General features: G+C 43.4%; 1 protein-coding gene across 6 annotated transcripts in view; it reads right to left on the bottom strand.

The window, feature by feature from the left end:
* The window catches only part of PTPRM (protein tyrosine phosphatase receptor type M), a 745,633-nt gene that overhangs the window by 239,472 nt on the left and 489,228 nt on the right, over positions 1 to 16,933 (bottom strand). The window lies entirely within an intron of this gene.

Below are 16,933 nucleotides of genomic sequence, written 5' to 3'. Positions count from 1 at the left end.
TGAGGTTCAGAAAGTGTACAGGGTGTAGCAAACTGCCTGCAGAAGTGTGACATGTCTTTTTACAGGCCAATGAGCCACACACACAAAAAGTGACCCTTAGAGACGTACTGAGGATTCCTGGGGTCTCAGCAGAGAGTGGGGTCACATCATTCCCTGACTCATTTACTAAGCATATAGTTTTCCTCAAACAATGAAGTTATTTAAGAAATAAGGCTTACGTTAGTTGTATCATTCTGTTAATATATTTTAGAACAGAAGTTCTCTAATTACAGAGACTTTAAGAATCATTCCAAGAGCTTTTGAATATGCAGATGGCTGGGTTTCCCAGGGACTCCGGATGGAAGGTCTGAGGTCGGACCCAGGAATCTGTATGTTCCGCCCTAGGTAATGCTCTACACGACATGAGGAAAAATCCAACCGGAGAACCACTGGTCCTAAATATCTTTGAGGAAGGTTTTCACAGACTATGGCAAAATGGGAAAAATACTTAATTGGGTGGTTGTTTATAAAATACCTCCTAATATATTAATATCTTACTTTATCATTTAGCCAATGTCCTTCATTGCACTATTTTAAAAGATCCTTTGACACAATGAAAAGGCAAACCTGGTGGAATCAAACCCTGGTTATATGATCACCCAGAGTTAGTAGGGATTGGAAAGTGTTCTTAATTGTAAAGGAATTTAAAGTATGCTGATCAACTGCCCAGGTGCTACTAAGTTAGATGGAAAGGAAGAAGGCTGAGCTTCGTGAAGACCTATTATGTGAGCCAGGTATCTTACGTAACCTTTATTTAACATCACACCATGAGGTATAATTAATGCCATTTTACAAATGGGGAAACCGAGGCAGCAGAAGCAGTCAGGAAGAGGAGATTGTCTCAAGCCAGTGAGAAGGGACGTGAGAGTGGGGCTGGGGGGGGGTGGGCGCTACACTCGGGATCCCAGTGTGACCCTGAAGCCCACGGGATTCACTGCATCTCCACTTCCCCCAGGAACACAGTAATCACTCGGGTGGTTACGGCTGACATTCTGGAGGACAAGACTCCAGCTTAAATCATCATGACCAGTTGTAAAGAGGAGAGTCTAACAAAAGAATGAAGATAAATTAAAGTGCAGAACAATGCCATAAGGAAGTTAAAATCCTGCAAGAAAAATAAGACAAATAGATGAGGGCTAAGGACACCCCAGGCCTAAGTCCAGGCAAGAGAGGCCGGATCACTGTGGTTCTGAACTGGACCAGAGGAGTGATATGCATGCGATCCTTCCAGCGCACAGTGCGTTGGTCAAGGCTGAAAGGGAATCAAAGAAAAGAAACACACATGATCGGCAGGGTGGAAAAGAAGGACTGTGATAAAAGGCAAAGGGCACTTATCTAACCAAGGACGGACCAGCAGGTGCCACGGCTGGTCTGGAGCTTCCCAAGAGGAAGTACTATTTCTCACCCACTTGTGACTTGTAAGCGTTAACCCGATGTCTGTAACCTAGTGGTCACCTGATAAGTCTTTCCTGAACAAAAGTCTTAAAACACAGAAGTGTTTTTTTTTTTTTAAGTAAATTTATTTATTTTTATTTTTGGCTGCATTGGGTCTTAGTTGCTGCGCACGGGTTTTTCTCTGGTTGCGTCGAGCGGGGGCTACTCTTCGTTGCGGTGCACAGGCTTCTCATTGCAGTGGCTTCTCTTGTTGCAGAGCACGGGCTCTAGGCACGTGGGCTTCAGTACTTGTGGCTTGCGGGCTCAGTAGTTGTGGTACACGTACGGGCTTAGCTGCTCCGCGGCACGTGGGATCCTCCCGGACCAGGGCTCGAATCCGTGTCCCCTGCATTGGCAGGCAGACTTTTAACAACTGCGCCACCAGGGAAGCCCCAGAGGGGGAGTTTTAAGAGAACATTGACCATGTGCCATCTGTGTATGTGAGTGGAATGTTTTTGAATGTATAGGCTTAAACAAAGGCAGGAGTCCATATTCCTGCAGAGAAAAGCTGCCCCTTTTCCCTCTCTGTATCCTTGGTGCCTAGAATGTGGCATGTACTTAAATTCAGAGCAAGGAAATGAATTTGGTTGTCCAGAAAGGACATTTTGACCCTCAGCACATAAAAAAGAAATATATTACAAAGGATATTTATTTACTCTATCCTCAGGTTGAAGAACAGTCACCTGACATCAGGTCAGTTTACCTCCCTGCCCAATGTCTAAAAATGCAAAAAACGCTATACTTTCTTCATCTCCTTTCCCACTGCCATGGACCTGGTTTATTTCTCTTCTGGATTTTGCTCTTGACTCCTAAGGAGACATCCCAGCTGGCCTCTTAGACACTCCAGCCATACTGATCTTCCTAAAGAAGAGCCCTAATTATGCCATTCTTTCATTTAAAAAGCAAAACAAAAAACCCAAAAGCCTCCTAATGCTGATTTCAAAAGGCAGCCAGGCCTCCTATGAACCGGCTCCCAGCCCCTTTCTTAACTTGATGCCTCTTCTCTCTCTACCTTCCTGCATCTACCTGGGTTCCAACCAAATGGAGATGCTCAGTCTCCCCCAGCCCCCAACATGCAACATTTCCCCTTTGGCCCTGCCGCTCCTTCTCCATGGACCCATCCCTACTCACATTTCATAGGTTCAATCCTACCCATCCTTCAAAGGCCACCTAGCCCAGCACTGTTCCTCTGTCTTTGAAGGAAGTGTTCTCTCTCCTACTGAACTGCTGTAGCACCTTCTTTTCCCCCCTCTTGACTATTTTCAACCTTGAGTTCAGTTATTTTGGTAAGTCCTTTATATTACACGCTAATATGCGTTCCTTGGGACAAAGCTGGTTTTACTTTTCGGCCCTCACATTACCCGGCCCAGCATCTTATTACGTGCCCGCAGTTCATGCTGAATCAAAGCTCTCTCCCAATAAGTCTCACTTTAATTTTTCTGTCTTTCTCATCTGTACTCTCTTCACAGCCGACCTATTCTTTTTCCATTTGCATTAAAGTTCTCAGACATAGGGTGATGGGTATAAAAGGAAAGAAAAAAGAGGAAAAAGTAGAAGTGTAAAGACAAGTCCGATTTTGTGGTCTTTCCTCCACCGACCCCTGGCATTTAGCGGGGGGTTACTAAGATGAGTGGGGTCTGCGGCTGCCTTCGGATGACCTCCCGTGGCCATCAAGACAACACGCTGAGAAAGAAGGACCATCTGAGCCTTGGCTCCAGGGACCACGCCGGAGATTAGCCAGGGCACAGAAGGCTTTCCTCAGTATGTTGATGACAGATAAAAGTCTTTGCCAGTAAATTTACTGACCAAACTTTCATCAATGATAAAATGAGATTACTAGAAAGAAAGAGCATGGAAATAAATACTAGTGGCAAAATGTTATATTTCCAGCACCAAAACAGTGAGATATATATCCATCAATGATGAGAAAGTTAACTGGGTACATATCAGAGAGACAGGAAATGAGTATCTGTCAAGAATAAAGTGTTATGAACTCAATACTTGTAATGATTAGGTAGCTGTAGACCATTCTTCATGATCATATGTCGAATTTGTTTTAGAAGTCTTTAAACGAGTCAAAATTTCTGCTGGAGAATAATTACAATGGTCTGGGACTTTTTAGAAAGCAAAAAAAAAAAAAAAAGGAGAAACTTCTAAGATGATGCTAATATGATTACAATTATTATGAGTAATTTTATTTAACAAAATGGTTATATCATTCCTATGACCTTACTTTAGAAGCATTTTCTAACTTCCTTGTTACTCAGAGAAGAAATAAGGTAGAAATCTGAAAATTCCCTTTATTAAGCCTTTAAACTGGCTAAAAGACACATGTAAATCACTCTGGTGTGGGGTGTGTGTGTGTGTGCACACACATATTTATACATAAATATATGCCAAAGTCTAAAGAGATTATTCAAAGACATAAAAGAAGTACCCACCAAATTGGTAATATCCCACAATGTTTTTTTTTTTATCACGTTTACTGTGAAGTTAGATATAATCTTGAGTAAAAAAGAACAAAATTAAACCACTGCAAGGACAGCACCTAGGCAAAAATCTCAGAAAAAAACTGGTATGCTGATAATGTGTTTTGACCAAGAACTCTAACTTGAGTAAACTGTTATAATTAATAATAAACCATAATTAATAACTGCATCATTACAATACCAATAAGTACATTATACAGATTAAACTGAACATCAATTACATGGCTAGAGTGATGTATTGCTTGGATATTTACTGGAGGAAATGGGAAAACTCATCAGAGATTCTCATAGATGTGCTGAACACATGCCATTTATTAATTCCCGGGCAGGTGCCAGGCTGGTTTTCAAAGACTGTTTCTTAGAGATAGTTATTCACTCCTCTAAATGAAAACAACTTATGTTGCTTCTCCTTCCCTTACAAACCGCTCTATATTTTTCCAACGTCATACCCAGTGTCTGAAAAAGGTACTCAATGAGATAATCTATCATCCCTCTCAATAGAGTTCTATTAAAGCGCTTTGTCTCATGCTCCCTTGAGAACCGGTGTAATTGAGAGACAAACACAAAGAGAGGTGTCCATATCTAAACCAAGGACAGTGAGGAAGGAACGAACGAACCCCCAAATGGCCAGGACCACAAAAGAAAGCCTGGCGTTTTATTCCGTGCGCTGGGCTACAGGGAAGTGCACACTAGGTTAGGCACTGCTTTGGGCTATTACTGCTTCAAATAAAGCAGCTGTCTTTGAAAATGCAGTGATTTTTTTTTTTTTTTTTCCATCAGTAGCATCATCACCATTGTTGCCAGTGGCAAGAGAATAGGCTGGGTCCTGCTGATGCTGTTTGTATCCCAAAGGCAGGTGAGTGGGAAATATCATCCGTGGGAGACTCATCACAGGTCCTGACATATAATAAAATAATCACATTGCTCTCACGCTCCAGTGCTCCTGGAGACCCCAGTAGCCACGTGCTGTTCCTGTAGATAACACCCTACCTAGCATCAAGAAATCCATTCATTTTCTGGGAAGTTCAAGTTTGAACCTCTAGGAAGGGCGGGGTCAGCATTCAAGCTTGGGAGGGGCAGTGGCCTGCATGAATTACGTTGGTCTCTTGAAAGCCCTAACAGCCATAAACAATCCTCTATCAGGACAACAACAAACAACAAAGCCACAAAATAAGTTACCAGCAACTGCCAACTCCTCTGCATTGACCCCCAGCCAGCTTTGTGAGAGGTCCTTTACATATATATGTTATTGTATTAATTCTCCCACCGCCCCCTGTGAGGTTAAGAAATAGTATTCTCACGTTTTACAGATATGGAAGCTGAGTTTTGGAGTTTAAGAGATTTGCCCAAGAAGTCTGGACCTGAGCTCACTACCTTTTATCTAAAGCAAATACTTTCTGAATTGTGCGCTGGGACCCACAGTTTCCCTGAGAACTGCCCTGTTAAATCCAGGCCCAGATTCCTGTCTGACATGTTTGAAAATGGCCCTAGGAAGTGTGGCTTTGAAGATGATCCGGAGTCTAAACCCGAGGGCCTGCCCTGTTCCCTCTGAGCCGGTCAAGGGTAGCTGCGACTCTTGCACTTTCCCATCATTTGTGCCTATAAGGCAGGCGGGAGAGAACAGGCAGAAGCTTGAATCTGGGCTTTATCCTGAGTGGCCCACCACTGGCTTCAAATTTCTTTTAAGTCCGTAGCCCTATTTTTTTGAATGCAGCATGTAAATGTTGCCTTTTGCTCTGTGATATACTGATTTTTAATGCAAATAATGTTTTAAATGATTTACCACCAAGGAAAGTGATACTCCCTTCTGGAAGCCCTGGATTCCAGTCTGACAAGCATATGAGATGGGAAGGCAGCTAGACAAGGGCTACAGTTCCACAAAGGAGAGCGACCCCTCTTTCCCCCTTCCCCTTGGGGCAACCGTTCCAGAGAGAGAGACAGGTTATTTGATTAAGAATATATGGTCCCTAAGCTAGAAAAACCATGGCCTGAGAACGAATCAGACATTCAAAGCCAAACCCAAGATTCTCTCACATGAAAACAATGACAACTCTAAAAGCAGTACCTATGTGCCTGCGTGTGCCTGTGGGAGGGGATTTGAACATGCTAGAACTTCAGAAGTCAATCTTTTTAAAGACTTTGGGCCTCCCCGTCAGCCCTCTGGAGACACTGATGAACAAGTTTTGACACTGATATTGTCAAAAGGGCAAATAAGATGAGGCACCTGGGTTGAAAGGACTGCTTTTTCAACTTTCTGTTCTGGTCCTGGACCTTTCCCTTGATTCTCGTATAAGGTCAGTAGAGTATTTAAAATAAGAATTCTTTCCCCAGAAAAGAGTTTTGTCTATGCTAGATCTATCCTGGAAGTTTTCTTGATTTGCTTCCTCAACATGTTGCCCTGTTAAGATGCTGGAGGAAGTTCTGACTTCTTTTCCATTCTGACTCAGTACACTGGCTCACACCCATAAGCACTTTAAAAACCTCTCACAGGGACTTCCCTGGTGGCGCAGTGGTTAAGAATCCGCCTGCCAATGCAGGGGACACAGGTTCAAGCCCTGGTCCGGGAAGATCCCACATGTTGAAGAGCAACTAAGCCCATGTGCCGCAATTACTGAGCCTATGCTTTAGAAGCCCACGAGCCACAACTACTGAAGCCCGTGCGCCTAGAGCCCGTGCTCCACAACAAGAGAAGCCACCGCAATGAGAAGCCCGTGCACCGCAACAAAGAGTAGCCCCCGCTCGCCGCAACTAGAGAAAGCCCGTGTGCAGCAATTAAGACCCAATGCAGCCAAAAATAAATAAATAAATAAGTAAATTTATAAAACAAAACAACAACCTCTCACATATACTAAGCATTTTACAGTATTCTAAAAATACTTATTTATAGGAGAAACTAGTCCAAAGTCAACCAAAAAAGCACATCAGTAAGACATGGCCCTTTGCCTACAAATTCTCAATGGAATTCACTGGTTTCTTAGACATTAAGCTGTTGGAATTCATCTTGATGCCTTATGTTCTAAATGGTAGTCACGTTTTTCTAAAGCAAGTAAAGTGCTGAAAACCAAAGTATCACAATTGGTATCTATCGACAATAGTCAGTGAATGCCTACAATGTTGTCTAGTTCCATGCTAGCCACTGAGGTAAAAAGAAACACCTAGTAAAACAGGTATTATCACTCAGCTTTAATAAATATTTAAAAAAATATCCAGGCCTTTTCCATGTTAACTGATATCAAGTATGAATTAATATAATTTCACTATAAAATTGATACTATATATTCCTTACAGAAAAGGCAAGAATAATTTAACTCAGTGACATAAAATCTTTTGTGCAAAATCTCTATTTTTTAAAACTGCAGGCATTGTCTTTTTCCCAGTATTTTGCATCTTTTACCCAAATTTTGGTTTATTTTAAGCTCAAAACTTTACCTTCAGCATTCCTTTTGGATATGCACAATGCACTAGATTAATAACAAAATTATAAGGTAGATTTCCTAACATATAAAATTTCAATTTATGCTTTTCAAGCCAGGAAGCTCTATGCCTTAAGCAAATAAAAGACAGTTAAACACATTGTTTTATTTTCCTTTATCACACTGCTGACAGAAAGAGAAAACACAAAAGGATACTGAAAAATTAAATGGCTCTCTTACACTGAAAATCTTTCACATAGAAATTCTAAAGTTTATTTAGTAAAAATGGAAAACAACACTATTTCAGGGTAATATATATCTTTTAAAATATATTATTTCTGAAACTAAATGCTTGACATTTGACTCAGTGTTTCCTTCCAAAAATGACAAGGAAAAAGGAACAGAATCTTCCCTGGCAGTCCTGTATCCTCTCACCATTGTCTTGTAACTATGCCATTTTATAGATGAAACTGCCATAGCAAAATGACAAATATAACACATAAAAGAACAAAAAAGGGCAATAAATTACCCGTGACACTATAGCCCATTAAAATGCATTCAGCTGGTGTTGCAGGAAGAATAAAAATTTCCCCTCACTTTATATTCTTCTAGATGAAAAGGAAATTTTAGAATCCTCAAGCAACCCTTATAAGAGATGCTGAAATTCCAACCAAATTCTCCTCACATTAACTGCCCATGTTGGCCTCTGAAATGTACAGCACTGATACCCTGTTCCCTCTTTACTAAGAAATGCCCAAGACGGGGCATGTGAATTGCTAATCCTCTGTACTGATAGGATACTGCATTTGAAAAAAGCCAGGACACCTAACTAGTTGGAAAATGGTAGGTCTTACTCAGCCACTATTTCCAATATATTGATTATCGGCTTCAATAAAGAGTTTGGCATTTTAATTGATAAGGAAGCCTAAAGGAGGCATTTTCTTTGCTTAATTTTCACCCAAAATTCTCTCAAAAGGTCCAATCGAAGCTCTATGACTCCATGACTAGGGAATAATAGGATAGTACGTTTAGAGCCCAACTGATTATAAGTTAACTTATTTCATTATGCACTTATCGTATTACAAAGAGTTCAAGAAACTGGTAAATTTGTTGAAGTGGGTTATTTATTGAACTGTTTTATGTCGGTCCTAACAAAGATGGTAGACAGAAGTTACACTTCCTTGAATCCTCATCTCTTAACGCAGAGCTCATTACCCATCAAGCTCTCCAAGGAGATGAGAAGGTCTTCAATGTGAAGGATGAACGAGGGAAGCTTGCCTCCTAAAGTACGGACAGTGGATGCTCGTGGAGCAGTGCAGAGCACAGCCACGACAGCTAAGGGCTTCAGGGACTGAAATGCTGCGACTTATTTCTATCAGAACTGAACGGTACGCCCTTCCTGGAAGTGCCGGACGGGAGGCTGGCCATCGGAGGCCCATGGGACACTTGGTCACGTGACACTCTGTACCTCCCGGAGACCCAGTCCTGATGGCGCGACAGTCAGGAGCTCCTCTCGGGGGGATGTTATTTTTAAAAAGTGGTGTGGAAATCAGTCCACACCTTTAAGACCATTTTATCTTTTACAAGTGAATTCATTCCATCGGAAAATGAGAGCTGGTCTCTGAATACCTTTCACGTGCCCAGCTCTGAGTGGCAGGTTGTGGAAAGTATAAAGAGACATACAATACGGCCCCTGGAGTAGTAGATAAAACTATTTCCACACAGCAACGAAGAGGCTGAATGCCACAACTAAAAGATCCCGCATGCTGCAACTAAGAGCCAGCGCAGCCAGAATAAATATAAATAAATTTCCACACATATTTCATAGTAGACACAAGCAACTATCTCCAGTACAACACTTTATGAGCCTAATGACTGAATTCTTTTTTTTTAACATCTTTATTAGAGTATAATTGCTTTACAATGGTGTGTTACTTTCTGCTTTATAACAAAGTGAATCAGCTATACATATACATATATCCCCGTATCTCCTCCCTCTTGTGTCTCCCTCCCACCCTCCCTATCCCACCCCCCTAGGTGGTCACAAAGCACCCAGCTGATCTCCCTGTGCTATGCGGCTGCTTCCCACTAGCTAGCTATTTTACATTTGGTAGTGTATATATGTCCATGCCACTCTCTCACTTCGTCCCAGCTTACCCTTCCCCCTCCCCGTGTCCTCAAGTCCATTCTCTATGTCTGCATCTTTATTCCTGTCCTGCCCCTAGGTTCTTCAGAACCACTTTTTTTTTCTTTTTAGATTCCATATATCTCTGTTAGCATATGGTATTTGTTTTTCTTTCCGACTTACTTCATTCTGTATGACAGACTCTAGGTCCATCCATCTCACTACAAATAACTCAATTTCGTTTCTTTTTATGGCTGAGTAATATTCCATTGTATATATGTGCCACATCTTCTTTATCCATTCATCTGTCGATGGATGACTGAATTCTTGAAAGGGCAAAATATAACTGTCTGCAGCTAAAAGTGGTGAGACTATCTCAGTGCGCATATATTCAAGCAGTATTGCTGAGTTTTATTATCCTTTATGTTCTTTGCCAGTTTTGATTCACATGCACACCCCGGTAAATAGCGCTCAAAATAAATGCAGTGGTGATCTCGGGCAAGAGGCTGAATGAAACCATCCCATCTCCAAGGTTCTCAACGTGTTGCTAAGATGTGTTGGAACCTGTCCCTTTAGTTTCCGATCATGTGCTCTTTCACGCTGATTGTAGATGATCAATAACCCAGGGCAGGGACTCAGAGTGTGTCAACTCCCTGGCATTTAGCTCTTCTATTCGTATCCACTCTCTCTGTTCTTTTCCTCCAGGCTGGCGGACCATCTTCCATTTCTTAGAGGTTTATTTCAGTCTCTTGGCCTCTTTCACCTCTCCTCCAATGTTTCCAGCGCGGCTGGGGTGTCTAGTGCAGACGTGAACCTGTCTGCCCCTCTTGCAAACACCTCAGTGCTTCCTACTGTTCTTGATCAAAGCCCTTACTGTAATTTACAGGGTCACGGTCGACCTCCTTTCACCTGTACAACCTGAGTGCTCACGCATCTGTCCAGCCACGGTGGCCGTTTTCCAATCCTTCATTCTTGCTCAAGCTACTTCCCACCCTGGGGCCTTTGCACATGCTGTTCCTGCCACTGACTGAGCTACAGGTCAGTGAATAATCCTACCACCTTCACGCTGTAGCCCAGTCCTTGGAGCTACACAATGTGGCTAAGACCTGCTTTCAGTTATGTCTTCATCTTACAGAGAACCTTGGGTCCACAGAAGGACAAACACTGCCTCTCTGCATTTACCCTGCCCCAGATTACTGCTCACAAACAGCACCAAGGACCCAGTGGCTGGGTCTGACAGGCGGAGGTGGAGAAGTGGACAGACGCAGTCTGGGACTGGGAGTAAAACAGATAACGTTGTTGTGAGTGGGTGGGCCTCTCTCTAAACAATTCAGTGAAAAGGAAACTTTTCTATGGCTCTGGCCAAAAGAAACAGCTGATTAAAACTGTGCTTTTGTAAATGGGTTGCAAAACCATGCGTCTATTTTATTTGCAACGGAAAGGTCGACTGAATTAGAAATATATACTATAAAGAAGAGACATATTTGGCAATTAACATAAAATCCGTCAAAAGTAGGCAAAATAAACCAATGTCAAAAGATTCTCACCTTCATTCAAAATTTGTTCAAAATTTACCTATCATAGTGAGGAAAGCTACAAAATACCTAGGACTAAATTTAACTAGGAAAAGCATCAACTGTGCAGTCACTCAGTAAATAATTTTGAACACCTCTGGTAGAATAGGAGAGACAGACAAAGCCCTGCTCCCATCACATCCTAGGAGGGAGATATAGAGTCATGAGGGAACTTCCAAGAGAGGCAGAGTGATGGGCTGGCCGGTGGCCAGGGGGCCACGGGGCCATGGACTTCGGGGACCATGGTCTAGGGAGGTCTCCCGAGGAAGCGACACTTGTGCTGAACCTTGGTGCTGAGGAGCAGCTGGTGATGGGAAGGCGGGGGACAGAGCAAGTGCAAACAGCCGGTGCAGGATCAGCTTGGTGATCTGGAGGAACAGAAGGAAGATGGGCGCTGAGAGTGAGGGATGTGAGATGAGGATCTGTGAGGCCGGGCCGGAGGGTGCAGCCCTTGCACTGTGCTGCCAAGCTCGGAATTTATTCTGCGTGCCGTGGGAAGCTCTTCGATGGATTCTGAAGAGGAGTGACGGGGCCAGGCTTCGATTTCACACGTCAGGTCGGCTGTGGCGTGGACAATGAAGGAGTAGCGAGTCGTGGGAGCGAGTCAGGGACCCGTCAAATGCCTGGGGGGGGGTGACCGTGGGAAGGTGAGATGTGGCTGAACTTGGAATATCTTTTGGGGGGAGACTAGACAAAAATGACTTACATATTAAAAAAGCCCTCCAGAATTGTATTAAAAGTCGTACGACAAGATCCGAATAAATGGAGGAATCTATCGTATTTCCCACAGTGATGATGATGTATAAATTTAATAAGATTCCAAAGAGAATCTCAGTGGCATTTTTGGGACCTGGCTGCCTTGTGGGCACTGGACCTTCTTGATGTCTAGGATTTATCAGAGCTCGGCAGACAGATTCCCGCCCTCAGGGAGCTTCTGTTCCAGGAGGGGGACAAAGACGGTAGAAACAGAACAAATAGGCACAGAGGTGATAAGTCCTGTAAAGAACAAGGACGTGGTAGTGGAAGGGAACGGACTGTGTCGGGGAGACACAGGGAGAGAGGCATCGGGGGGCTGCGCCCTTAGGAAGGCCAAGTGTTCAAGGCAGACCTCCCTGAGAAGGTGGGGTTTGAGCAAAGGCTGTAGGGGGCGAGGGGGTCAGGCAAGCGGGGATCTGGGGAGGAATGTTCCCAAGCAGGGGAAGCTGGAGCGAGAGCTTGAAGGTGGGAGCTTGGCTGGTGTGTCTGAAGGACAACAGCGGGGACTGGTGTGGACAGAGGCAGAGGGAGGAGGGGGTCAGGGAGGGGAGGGAAGCCGGTCATTCTAGGGCTTCTGGGCTGCTGGGAGGGCTGGTAAGTAGACAGAGAAGGATGAGGGCTGGGGGATTTCTGACAGAGAAAAGGAGAGAATTCTAGTTTCATCCGAAAATGTCTTAAAAGCCAGTGTCATCAAAAGGTGATGACAACACTGTAGGAAGAGACAAAGAGGCCCTTCGCGCAATCTACCTGTGAGAACTGAATACATGACGACATGGCCTTTCATTCCTGTGGGAAAGTAGTTGCTTATTTAATGATGAGACCAGCCTAACTGGTTGTTTCTCTGGGAAGAAGCTGGACCTCTGCCCTGGAAACACTTCAGGCCATCTCAGTGGTAACTTCTAGATGGATTCAAGAGTCAAAGAGAGAAAATACCCCAAATTCAGGGTCCTGGCTGGATAATCTGAGGGACGAGGAGACCTTCTCAGGCAGAACAAGCCCTGCAGTGGCCGGCGGGGTGGACGCAGCCTCTGTCACCGCTCGGGCAGGGGACATCACTGCGGCCAAGGTGCAGACCTCAAGAATGTCTGCCTGTTTCTGCAGTTTCTCCAGCGATACTTGGAAGGACATGAACAGGAGCCGAGAGCACAGGCTGTGGGGTTTCCTCAGGAGTCAGTGAAGGGGTGCAGTGGGGTCTCTCGAACAGAAGGTTGTCCGTAAACAATGGGGCCGCTTCCTTCCTCAGTGGAGACCTAGTTCACTGACTTCCGTGTGTTATATGTTACATTAAAAAAAAAAAAAAAATCTCTGTTTGCTTTAAGAGCCACGTTGGGGCGAAAGAGAAATTCCTTGGGGTTTATTTCGTGAGAGCTTTGCCGATATACTGACGAAGATTCTCGCTGTGACCAAACTCTAGGTGGGCTCTTCTGAGCCCCTTTGACACAACAGAACATTTGTGTCCTGAGGACAATGCCCAGGAGAAGCTGGTCACACATCCTCGCTTCCTTTTCCAGATGCCACCATTCCAATGAGCCCCTGCTGCTCACACGGGAAGGAGGGAGAAGTGACAGGATTCTCTCCGGGACCAAACCCCAGTCAGGCTCCTCTGAGCCCTCCTCTCCACCAGGCCCCCACCTGGGCCCACAGAGACTTGAACGAAGACGGACATAATTTCTAACAGCTCAAGGCTGCATCCCTAGGGGACCCCAGGCCCCCGGAGAAACTCAAGGCTGCCCGGAGAACGGATGCTGGTCCCAGCGACACCTGAGGGCAGGGTCCCGGCTCCCAGCCTCTGTGGACGGGAGGACCTGACTTGTTCCATAAGCGCCAGTCGGCAAACCAGATGGTGTCACATGGACCAATGTTTCACTTCCCTGACCCTACTGAGCCCCCATCATCTCCTCCCCACCCCTTCATCCTCCATGTAAAGGCCCAGTCACCTCTCAGCAAATCAGACTGGAGCGCAGCTCGACCCTTACAAGTCAGCAGTTACTGAATAAAATCTGTTTTCGCCACTTTAGCTGATGTCGGGCTGTGTTTATCTTTATCGACACACACATCTCCTACACGTATCTTTTTCAAAACTTCAAACTTTATGTGGGAATAAGTGTTGGCTAGTTCTCTATTTTTTTTAGTACTAATTATATCTAGCAAGTAATTCTACATGCTCTGATGTATCTGATTTGTACTTGAATCCCAGAAGTCACCTTGTTTATAAATACTCTACAATACAGATCTTATCATTTTAGATGTATGTCTTAACCAAAACAGATGATAAAAAGTACTTGTTGAAGGAAACCATTCTCCACAGCATCTCAGAGCTGGCTGGGGTTTTAAATCATAAACAGAAATATCGATATAAAATAAACAGCCTAGAGGTATTTATAAAGTGAAGTAAAAAAATCTTAAAATTTCTAGCATGTACAGCTTTTAATTTTCTTCCCAAAGCAGTTCTATATTATAGACAATTAATAACGAAACTGAGGGAATGAAGTAGAAAGAAGCATTTCCAGTTTCTAGAATTTTCTGTGTGCTCTCTTTAGAGTAGGAGTTTTGAGGTAAGACTGGACCATTAATTCAATTATATATTCTGTTCCCTTTCATAATCCCCTAACTATAGTGGTTTAGTAAATTGTTTTTTAAAACTGTAGGTTACAACCCATTAGTGGGAAATGAAATCGATTTAGTAGGTAGCACTTAAATTTAAAAAAATGAGATAGAATAAGATAGAACAGACTAGAACAGGTTGGAATGCAGCTTATTCAGGGAGTAGCATTGGTAGGACAGTTTCTAAATCTTTTGCTTCAGTTAAACACCTGTGTATGTGTATGTGTGTATGTTGGGTGGTGATGTATTCCTACTGTTGATTGAGGACAAAAAAGTTTAAGAAACAGCCCCAGTGTGATGACAGGCCTGCTTATCAAACATACCAGCATCCTGCATCTGAGATCCATTCATTCAGTGAATTAAATTAGCCAACATTTATGGGCACTTTTGCTGTGTCTGACACGGTCCAGGTGCTGGGAGTCAGGTCACCGGGTGCTTGCATTCTCTGTTACAGAAGGGAGGGGGGTCCCATCTACACCGAGGTGAACCGAACCAGCATGGATTACATTCTGGGACAACAGGATCTAGGCTGTGGAGAACTCACTGTCTTATCGAAGTTTCCTCTAAGTACAGCTTCCAATAGCATTTGCAGGGGCAAGATATCAGCACAATTAAAACAAAACGGACCAGAAAATTGCTAGGCATTCAGAATGCATCCCTCGTGATTTCCTGTTGGCTTCCAGAAGGGCCTGTGTTGGGCTTCCGGAAGGGCCTGTGTTGATCTAGTAAACAATGGGTCACAGATGTGAAATGTTCAGAACTGTCCCACTGACCATTTTCTAAGCAACTCGACAGGAAGAGAAAGATTTTGAAATACACGTCCTTTCCCCCCATTGTTACAAAGCTGTTGTCTCTTCTCAACTACGAAATGACAAGCATGATGGTCATTTTTCATTCATAAGAGCATGTGTGCGTTTAGGTTTTGGTGTCACTCATGCAAATATGTCTGATGCCAAGAGTCTGGGCAACCACACAAAGTAAACGTATTTATGAGAGCTAGTAGCCCTTGACCTGGCACACAGAAGGTGCTCAATCAGTGCTCAATCAGAAGGTGCTAAATGTCAATCAGCGATTGAATGAATGAAGTCTCATGCTTGCAGTACAACTCAGGAATAAATCTATTTAAAAAAGACAGTGTTACTGCTATCCAAGTGGATGGCTGATGCAAATAGAAAATACAAAAGAAATATTACTTGAGCTTGAATTTATCTGGGTAAGAGTAACCATCACTAACAGCAGCAGGAAATACAGAAAAAAAGGACAAGAGTAGTTTTGCACTGGCTTTTGAGGCTTATTCTAACACTCCATCATTTTCATCCCTAATAAACCAAAGTAAATGATGGTGATCACCTGCAGCCCTTAGAAGACAGCCGCCACATACTTCAGCTATGTATGCGTCCTCCGCAGATTAGTTACAAAATAACAAGGTACAATGGATCTGAAAGCTTTGGGAAGGAGGCTGATTTATGAGGTGTCTTCTTAATCATGGGAGTTTTAGAGGGAACACGATATTCAGAAGTTTCTCTTACTTTATTCCTAGTAAACCACGTGCTGAATTTGAAGGCAGTGGGTTATGCGGAAAGTCTCAAAAGGGGCTATTTAACTATATTCCCTACAAGTACTCACTTTATGAGAGTGAGGCCAACCTATTTTTAATGTTTGCCGACAAGACTGGTACCAGCTCAGATGTAATGGGGCAGGGGTCAGACTTGCTGAAGATCCCAGATTACCTTCAAGGTGGACACAGAACCCTATGCAGAGTGCATGGGCCAGGCCTGAGACGTAAAGGTTTTAGAGGAGAGGACTTATGTAAGAAAGACACGATCCCTTAAGTACTTCAACTGTTGGGAGGAACACATCAGAAGTTCAGGATAAAAGAGTGTCTGCAACAACCGAACTTCAACCAGTAAAAGAAATATGCTTAAAAGAAACTTGAAAGCAAAGGCAGAACTGTTAGTAATAAGTTTATAGCTTTTAGGCCCTGAAACAGAGGGCTGAAAATATGTATGGAATTCCAGCTGAGAAAGAAGTAAAATTATCCTACAGTTCTTTACCTTAGAAAAAGCAGTCTATAATTTTCCTGAGTCTCAGCTGCTTTATATTCCAAAATAATAAGCTCACAGAACAACTTAAACATTCATGAATTCTTACTATGAGTTAAGCTTTACTTTTTTTTCTTAAATGTCAGGGTATATGCCTTAATCTCATACACACAAAACAGTTGCAGGAGTGGAAATCCTATGGAATGCAGTTGCATGTTTCTTACTTGGCTTCCTCACGCCTATAACTCATGCAACAAACTACCATATGGGTGATGCCTCTGAAAGCAGAACTTGAGTCCTGCTCCTGTGACTGTGTTAGAAACCTTGACAATGGCTTGCTTCTCTTGCAGGACCAAAGCTGGTCTTCTGGCATTCTCTAACCACTCACCTTTGATATGCAGTAATGCACTGGATTCTTTTCCTATATAAGTTTATACGTTTGTCCGTATACCTTTAG

This window comes from Balaenoptera physalus (genome assembly GCF_965194825.1).
Source record: "Balaenoptera physalus genome assembly, chromosome: 12".
Classification (NCBI taxonomy): Eukaryota; Metazoa; Chordata; class Mammalia; order Artiodactyla; family Balaenopteridae; genus Balaenoptera; species Balaenoptera physalus.
The sequence above is the reverse complement of the archived record's forward strand: the minus strand, read 5'-3'. Positions and strand labels throughout refer to the sequence as shown.